The 9,272-nt window shown below is 45.7% G+C and overlaps 1 protein-coding gene across 12 annotated transcripts in view; it reads right to left on the minus strand.

The window, feature by feature from the left end:
* Positions 1-8,794, minus strand: part of Slc43a3 (solute carrier family 43 member 3) — a 42,174-nt gene extending 33,380 nt beyond the window's left edge. For 4 of the 12 annotated variants that reach the window (XM_027422658.2, XM_035446624.1, XM_027422657.2 and 1 more), the window contains exons 1-2: positions 8,662-8,794; positions 3,274-5,555 (exon numbers count right to left, since the gene is read on the minus strand). The gene's annotated coding sequence lies outside the window, so the exon portion shown is untranslated. Of the gene's footprint in view, positions 1-3,273; positions 5,560-8,661 lie in introns of those variants that run through there. The other 8 variants (XM_027422661.2, XM_027422660.2, XM_027422663.2 and 5 more) reach the window with 7 other exon arrangements.
* Between the last annotated feature and the right edge of the window lie 478 nt (positions 8,795-9,272).

The following is a 9,272-nucleotide window of genomic DNA, read 5'->3' on the forward strand; positions in this document are numbered from 1 at the left end:
GAGTGGAGCAGCAACACACACACACACACACACACACACACACACACACACACACACACTTCTTTACCCCTCTGAGACCCTAAGCATCCTAGTACCCTTGTCAGCCAGTGAGTCCAGGATGCCACCTCAGAGTGGCCGCAGGATAAAAAGGCCTTTGGCTGTGTGGCTCTGAGGGAGACTGGAGACAGAGGTTTTCCCAGGTCCTAAAGTCTGCTCTCTCTATTGGATCTCCAAACATGCTTCACCTGAGATAGGGCATACTTTCTGCTCTCTGTTCTGGGGACTCCTTTTTCTTAAGCCTGTGACCTGCCTTTATTTCTTCCTACCAAGCCTGGATATTCTTGCTTTTATTTCTGTCTTTCCTGGGGACACATGTAGAATGGGACTCCAATACCCTCTAAGCATGCTGCCCATTCCTCTCTACCATTCCCCTGTCTTGACCCAGTCTAGAAGTGAGCTTGTGGCAAACTCAAGGAAGAACTCATCAGTGAAGGGACAACTAGCCACTCCAGCATGTGACTCCAGCAGGCCTTGCCCTTCCTTCTCCTTCAGCTTTGCTAAAAACCATTGGATTACATTCCTGAAACTAAGCATGTTGTTTCTGTAGTGTAGTGCTTATCACGTTTGCCTCACATTCCTGAAGCTAGTCCCAAGCTCAATTCCCTTTTATGGCTACTGCCTCCTCCTGAAGCTGACTACCAAGGTCCAGCTATCAAAGTATTGAAGTCCAACAATCAAAATCACCCATTGGTTCACCTAATTAACATGTCCAATTAAAATTAAACACCTCATCCTAACACAGGGTTTCCCCATTGCACTTTTATAAACTTCCATTTACCTATGTGCCACATCTGTCTCCTCTCCATCCAGACAGTCCTTTGTCCCTCTGGAACAAGTACCCCTGTCCCCTTTCCCTGGTTCCCTTCCCCTTCTCCCTCTTCCTCTATCTTCTGTCTTTGACCATTATCCCTGCCCCCTGTCCCTCCGGGGCAAATAAATCTCCTTTGTGCTGAGAACTTGGCCTTCAGGGTCCTGAGCCAATACTTTTCCTTTCAACCAGGATCTGTGGACAAGCATAGGACAAGAGAGCAGAGAACCCAGGAGCTGCCCAGCTCTGCAGCTGGACCTTACTGAGAGCACCCTTTCCACTAGGGCCTCTGTTTTTATCCTAGAAACAAATACTGAGCATCTCTCAGCCCTAGCTAGGCTTCCATGCAGAGGCTGATCCTGAAGGAGGATCTCTGGTAAGGTCCAGTTGTCTCCAGCCACTGCCCTTCCGGCCCAGGCCTCCTGTTTGGAGCTGAAATGACCTAACAGTGACTCAGAAACCACGAGCTGATGAGCTCTTGCAGATTGTGTGTGCAGCTCTTCTCTGCTGCTAAACCACAGAATGGACTGTGATTGCTCTCAAGGAAGGATCCCTCTACTACAAAGAACATTCTGCCCTGCACATCTGAAACCTAAGGGTCAACTCTCACAGAACAGTCTTTAGGTCCTGAGGATGTACCCAGTGCCAAATGAGACTCCTTCCAGAAATGCCCTCTGTGGAAATACCCTTCAAGGCATTCATAATAGCAACAGTAATGACATCCATTTACTAAATGTCCTTTGTAAGCCAGGCCTCAGGCTAAGAGCTTTATACAGCACAGTCAGTCTGCCTTAACTAGAAGTTCAGCAACCAAAGATTCAGATAGATACTCAGGGGGTAGAGGACAGTGCAACTATACTAAACAGGTAGGGACTGTTTTGTCATTGTGTGCCCAAATAAATCACTGCTACATGTTTTGTTTTATCTTGTTATGTCAAACTCTCATGTAGCCCAGGCTGGCTCTGAAATCACTGTGTAGCTGAGGATAGGCTGGAACTCCTGATCTTTCTGCCTCTGTCTCCAAAGTGCAGGGATTACAGGTGTGCACTATGGTGCCCAGCTATTGTTAACATTGTTAACAACTATTTGCATAACATTTACATTGTATTCAGTACTGTGAATAGGAACTGAGAAGAAGGAGCAGTGGGTAAGAGTGCTTGCTATGCAATCCTAAGAATCTGAATTAAAATCTCCACCACAGAGCCACATGCCTGTAAACTAGCATCCGTGGAGCAGTCAAGTGGATCCTGGGAGCTCACTGACAAGGAAGCCTAATCAAAAGAGCAAGCTACCAGTTCAGTGAGAGACCCTGTCTCAAGATAGTAGGTAAAGAGTGACAGGAGACCCCAATGTTTTCCCCTGTCCTCCACATTTTCACACCCACAGACACCCATCACTCACCTCAGATCCATGTACCACACACATACACACACACACACACACACACACACACACACACACACACACATACACACACCATGAATAATCTAATGACTTCAAGTATAAGTGCTTAGGTTAAATGTAAATACTTTACTATATTTTTCATTTACTAGTAGTTTATTTTTCATTATTTTTGAGAATTTTATATATACATACAATGAAATTTTATAGAAAGGTTTTGGGCATCTGTGGATTTGGAGATCCTGGTGGGATGAGCCCTGAAATCAGCTCTCCAGGATACTTCAGAACATCTGCAGTTATCTGATAGTCACACCACCCCATATTGGATGCCATCATTATGAGAACTATAAAAAAGAGGGGCATGAGGACCACAGAGATGCCAAAGCCTGGCAAAGTCACTAAGCCAGTGAATAGGAAAAGACACACCTCCAACTCTGGCAGGCCTCAGGGACTGTGCTCAAGGGTCATGCTGAAGTCCCCTCCTTTGCCTGTGTTACCCTCCTCCAGGAAGCCACTCTGAATGTGCCTGTCTCCACCTACAGATCAACACATTCTGCCTTTTTCATAAAATTTTTGGAACATTTCTCTTACTGTACTGAAGGGATTTCTTCTCCATTCCCTCCTCCTAGAAGGTGAGTTGTTATGATTAAGTATAGAGGAAATAGCTCACACTAAACACACTCATGAGACTGATTAATGAGTCCAAAATGCAATTTATTAATTTACACTGAGAAATGAAAGCCCCCAGCAGCCAGGAATTCTGAGGTTGGCTGGTCAGCACAATCTCTTTCAGGAAGGACAGACTTTTGGGAAAGAAAATCAATACTAGAAGATTCTTTATTCAGTACAAAGTCAGTAAAGGGAGTTGATGGATTGACACACAGGTGGAGCCAAACACACCTCCAAAGCCTCCTGCCTGCCAAGGACCGGAATATCTAAGTCAGAGTGTCCTGGTGTCCTGTCCGGACAGCCCTGGATCTTTCTGGATCCTATGGAGAACCTACCTTTTGGATGTCTTCATCATTATTCCAGCTGGATTTTTCTGGTGCTTGTTTGTTTAGGTTCATTTCTGCAGTTTAACAAAACCATACAGCAAGTTCTAATCACAACCTACAGAAGAGGAGGAGGGGGAAGCCCTGCTGCTTTGGGGGAGCCTGTACGTCTACATTATCATTCTAGCCCCACATTTCCTTGTGATGGAGGGTTGTAGATGGAAAACATGGTGCTGGAAGCCAAATTGTCCATGTTTGAATCCTGGGTCTGCAGTGTATATTCTGTGGACACATTATCTATGGCAGTTTCCCCTCATCTAAGTTGAGGGTCATGGGAGCACCCACCCCAATGTGAATCAAGAGAATTCGATGACAGAGTACACGGGGAGTGCTTAGAGCCTCGTCTGGCATCTGGGAAGCAATCGATACTTGTTAGTTATGATGAATAATTCATTTCATAGATGAGAAAGCTGAAGCCCAGAGAGATAGTCAACCAAGATCATGCAGCCAATGAGGGGTGAAGATGTAATTCTCTATCACATGCTTTCCCCAGCTTCCAAAGTCTTTCCTCAGAAAATCTCCTACTTTTTTATTAACACATATTAATTGTACATACTAATGAGGCTGAGTGTGAATTTCCATACATGCACACAACATGCAGGGGTCATTTCCACTCACCCCTCTTCCACCCTCCGCCCCTCCCTGCAGCATCCGTTCCAGTCTCTAGGAACCACTTGTCTACTCTTCAGAATGACTTCCTTCCTATCCATGAGAGGGAACATTCTGTCCTTGTTTTTCTGTGCCTGGCTTATCTCACTTGGAATGATGGCCTCCAGTTCCATTGTTTCACTGCAAACGGCAGCACTGCATTGTTAACATTTGTAGCTCCAGTCCGTTTCTTGTTCTTGAATTTCTCTCTCTCTCTCTCTCTCTCTCTCTCTCTCTCTCTCTCTCTCTCTCATTATTATTATTGGTTTTTCAATACAGGGTTTCTCTGTGTAGCTTTGTAGACCAGGCTGCCTTGAACTCACAGAGATCTGCTTGCCTCTGCCTCCCGAGTGCTGGGATTAAAGGTGTGCGCCACCACCTCCTGGCTGTTCTTGAATTTCTTAAGAAGCTAAAGGAGAAGTCATTTTTAAAATGAAAATACCCACCCACTAACCAGAAGGGGTAAAAATCTAAAAGAATAAAACATTAGAGTAAGGTAAGGCTGCAGAGCAACCAGAGAGGGTGTGCAGGAGCAGTTGCTTGGCAAGTGTCTGGAAGTTTCCAGTGTCATTAAATAAACACCCACTGAATCAACCAGGTTCAACCCAGGAACAAAAATTACTCTGTGTATCGGTGTATGCCTGCGTGTGTGCATGCGTGCGTGTGTTCTCAACCGAAAGAGAAGTGATAATGTAAATATATCTCTATATAAAGGGGGTTAATTGAATGACTTACAGGCTGTGGTCCAGCTGGGTCCAACAATGGCTGGCTAGTAGCAGAAAGTCCAAGAATCCAGTAGTTGTTCAGTCCACAAGGCTGAATGTCTCAGCTGGTTGGAATGTGGAAATAGGCTCTAATGCCAATGAAGGAATAGACTTTCCAGAAAGAGTGAGGACAAGCAGGCAAAGAGCAAGAACTTCTTTCTCCCTTGTCCTTTATATCAACTGCCATAAGAGGGTGTGGCCCAGATTTAAGGTGGGTCTTCAGACCTTCAGTGATCCAATCACCTAAAAACTATCCCTCGAAGGAGTGCCTAGTGGCTTTGTTTTGTTTTGTTTTTAGCTAATTCTAGATGTAGACAAGTTGACAACTAAGAATAGACATATTGTGTGTGCATGTATGTAGTATGTGGTATGTATGGGTGTATGTGTAGGAGTATGGAGGGGTATGATATGTGTATTTGGTATGTGTGTGTGGTATGTGTGGGGTGTGTGTGTGTGTGTGTGTGTGTGTGTGTGTGACTCAGGTCCTGTGTGTTACAGGGACTTGGTCTTAATTATGTACAATGACTAAGCCATCTTACCCAGATTACCTCATACTGGAGCTTCAGTTCCTTGAGTCAGATAGCCATGATTACACATACTGTAAGGGAGACAGAGAACAGGGTAGACCCCATAAGCTTGAGCTAGAACCCCAAGAAATGGACTGAAGGCTTAAAACTCTGTCAGTTCTTCTTGCTGCAGCTGCTGGTGCTGTATTTCACAGAAACCAAGGGACTTTCCAATGGAAACCACTTCAAACATTCCTGACTCGAGAGCAGAAGTCAAGCAAAGGGGAAGCCAGCTATGGAAACTCGCCAATCAGACCTGCCAAAGATAAAGCAAAATGTGTTTGAGCTACAAAATGACTGCTGCTTCCAGTCCACCCTCCAAATGCTCTCCAGAGTCTTCCTTGAGACCCACCCTCGCCAGAAACACACAGGAAAGGAAATTCTACTCTGCAAGTCTCAACACTATAAACCTACCACGCCTGCCCTTTGACAAGCAGTTCCACTTATGATTCACCTTAAGAAACAAGTGTGTGTGTGTGTGTGTGTGTGTGTGTGTGTGTGTGTGTGTGTGTGTGTGCCCACCAACTGAGAGCAGCAGGGTGTCCACAACAGCTTTATTCAGAAGAGCTCCATCCAGTAGTCCACCATTAAGAATATAGAGGAGGCCAGGTGTTGGTGGCGCACACCTTTAATCCCAGCGCTCGGGAGGCAGAGGCAGGTGGATCTCTGTGAGTTCGAGGCCAGCCTGGTCTCTAGAGCGAGTGCCAGGATAGACTCCAAAGCTACACAGAGAAATCCTGTCCCAAAAAACCAAAAAAAAAAAAAAAAAAAGAATATAGAGGAGTAAATAGTCTTTATTCACACAATGCATACTACTCCACAAAACCCTTCAGAAAGCCGGGCCGTGGTGGCGCACGCCTTTAATCCCAACACTCGGGAGGCAGAGGCAGGCAGATCTCTGTGAGTTCGAGACCAGCCTGGTCTACAAGAGCTAGTTCCAGGACAGCCTCCAAAGCCACTGGGAAACCAAAAAAGAAAAAAGAAAAAAAAAAACCCACTTCAGAAGTTCAAGGTCATCCTCAGCTACATAATGAATAGGAGACCAGTCTGGGATACAGAAGACTTTCAAGGAAGAAAGAAAGAAAGAAAGAAAGAAAGAAAGAAAGAAAGAAAGAAAGAAAGAGGAGAGGGAGAAGGAAAGCAAGAGGGAGAAAGGCAACATAAAAATGTTTGTACAATTCTACTCATGTAAAGGTCTTGATGGGCAAAGCTGATTGAGAGGGACAGAAGGAAGACAGTTGTTTACCTCTGAGGGGAAGGGTGGGTTTGCTGCCTTCAGTCAGAAGACCTTCTATATTGGTGGCTTTCTCGTTGCTGTGACTATATACCTGATGATATAACTCAGGAGAACAGCAATTTATTTTGGCTCACAATTCAAGAATACCATCCATCTTGGCAGCAGGAGCTTATAATATGGTTTTTCCCTGATATCTCGGCAGAACAGGAAGCAGAGCATAGACTAGTGGCAGGCTTGGGTTACAACTTCAAAGGTTCACCACTTAGTTTCCTGCTTCCTCCAACCAGGACGGGGCATATCAACCACCTCCCAAAGCAGCAGCAACAGTTGGAGAATGCCTGCCCTTAAGTAGCAGTGGCATGCCTTCTGTCTTACTTAGGGTCACTATTGCTGCGATGAAACACCATGACCAAGGCAACTTGGGGAGGAAAGGGTTTATTCGGTTTATACTTCCTTATATCTGTTCATCATTGAAGGAAGTCTGGACAGAAACTCAAATAGGGCAGGAACCTGAAGACAGGAGCTGACACAGAGGCCATGGAAGGGTGCTGCTTAGTGGCTCCCCATGGCTTGCTCAGCTTGCTTGCTTTTTTTCTTTTTTTTTTTTTTTTTTTTTTTGAGACAGGGTTTTCAGCTTGCTTTCTTATAGAGCACAGAACTACCAGCCCGGGCGGGGGGGGGGGGGCGGTATCTCACCCACAACAGGCTGAACCCTCCCTATCAATCTCGCTAATTTAAAAAATGCCTCATAGGCTTGTCTGCAGCCCAACCCTATAGAGGCATTTTCTCAGTTAAGGTGCCCTCCCCACTGACAACTCTACCTGTGTCAAGTTGACATGAACCTAACCAGGACATCTGCATGTATGTGAAAGCTCACTGCAGCTTTACATTTAGATTAAATCTAGTGTTAGATTTTTGAGTCCCTGTAAAGAGACAGAAGGTGGAAAAGAGACAGGGTCTGACCTTCAACAGACAGGACTGTGTTTATTAATGCACACAGCAAGGGGGAGCCTCTCTCCCTCGGGAAATTGAGGGGTCTGCAGGGGACGGAGAGGTTGCTGCATCCCTTTATAGGGTCAGGGTGAAGGGCTTGAGAGTGAGGTAATTGTTGCAACCTTAGCCCACATATCCTCCTGCAGTTTCTCCTTCCTGAAATGGTTTGCCCAAGGCAAGGCAGGCTGTCCCAACAGACATGCCTTCCTAAGATGACCCAGCAAGCTCAGGTGTGTATTGCAGGAATCCTGTTTTATGGCCAAGGCACTCTATCACACAGTACCCTCAATGCTTAGTGCTCTGAACTATATAAGTGACCCAGGAGCTGGAGAGATGGCTCTGCAGGGGAAAACACATGCTGCTCTTGCAGAGGATCTGAGTTCAGATCCTTCTGCCCTCCACAGGCACCTGCACCCACATGCACGTAGCCACACACAGACATACATGCATAATTAAAACATTTCCTTATTTTCTTGAGATTTCTTTTTTATCTTATGTGTATGGGTGTTCTCTCTACATGTGTGTCTGGGTACCATGAGTGTGTAGTGTAGGCCAGAAGTGGTTTTAGGGTCTCCTTAGAACTGGAGTTACAGTTGTTAGCTGCCATGTGTGGGTGCTAGGAATGGAACTTGGGTCCTCTGGTAGAGTAGCCAGTGCTACTGAACCATCTCTCTAGTTCTCTCTCTCTCTCTCTCTCTCTCTCTCTCTCTCTCTCTCTCTCTGTGTGTGTGTGTGTGTGTGTGTGTGTGTGTGTGTGTGTGTGTAGTGTTTACACATGTACCACATACATACATGGAGGTTAGAGGCTTGTTGGCAAAGGCCCTTACCTACTGAGCCATCTCACTAACTCCCACTTACCTCCTTTTGAGATAATGTCTCTCATTGGGCAATTAGGCTAGATTGACTGCTCAGCGAGTTCCAGGAATCCGCCCTACCTTCCCACTGCTGGGATTAGAAACACAAACCAACCACAGCACTTGGGCTTCTTTTGTTTTGTTTTGTTTTGTTTTCTCATGGTTTCTGGGGGTGGGACTCAGGTCCTAGTTCTTGCAAGGCTATCACTTGACCAACTAATCCTTTAAAAAAATTATTTTTTTCTTTTAATAAACTCTTATTCCAAAAAGGTACTCACCACATAGAACTTCATCAAACAAGAAGTTCCTTCCCAGTAACACAAAGAGTGTACTAATCGATGAAACGGTGAACCGGGCTTCTGTTTATAACATGCCGAGCAGATGAATGGTTTCCTGCTCTTTTGGACCATCCCCTGGGAGCTGACAGGAAGTGCAGCCTCTCTGTCCTTATCTCACTTTCCTCCACCATTGGCTGCCTTCCCCTGCTATGGACAGAACCCAGCTGAGGCCCCAAACCACTGCTCTGTCCTGAGAGGCTGATTCCTGTAAGGACTGGAGGATCTCTGTCTGTAAGGCAGAACTGCTCCAGGAAGAACTCATGATGACCAGGCAAGCCCACACTCAGACGAACCAACCTACCTACCTTCCTTCATTCCTACATTCCTTCCCTCCTTCTTTCCTTCCTTCCTCCCTTCCTCCCTCCCTCCCTTTTTCCCTTTCCCCCTCCTTTTTCTCCTTTCATCTCCTGTAGCTCAGGCCTGACTCACTGTGGAGCAGAGGCTAACTTTAACTTGATCCACCTTTCTCTACTACCAAGTGCTGGGCTTGCTACCATCTGGAGACTAAACCTAGAATACTGATGTACACTAGATAAGCACCCCACCAACTG

Source organism: Cricetulus griseus, chromosome 6 (genome assembly GCF_003668045.3).
Source record: "Cricetulus griseus strain 17A/GY chromosome 6, alternate assembly CriGri-PICRH-1.0, whole genome shotgun sequence".
Taxonomy (NCBI): Eukaryota; Metazoa; Chordata; class Mammalia; order Rodentia; family Cricetidae; genus Cricetulus; species Cricetulus griseus.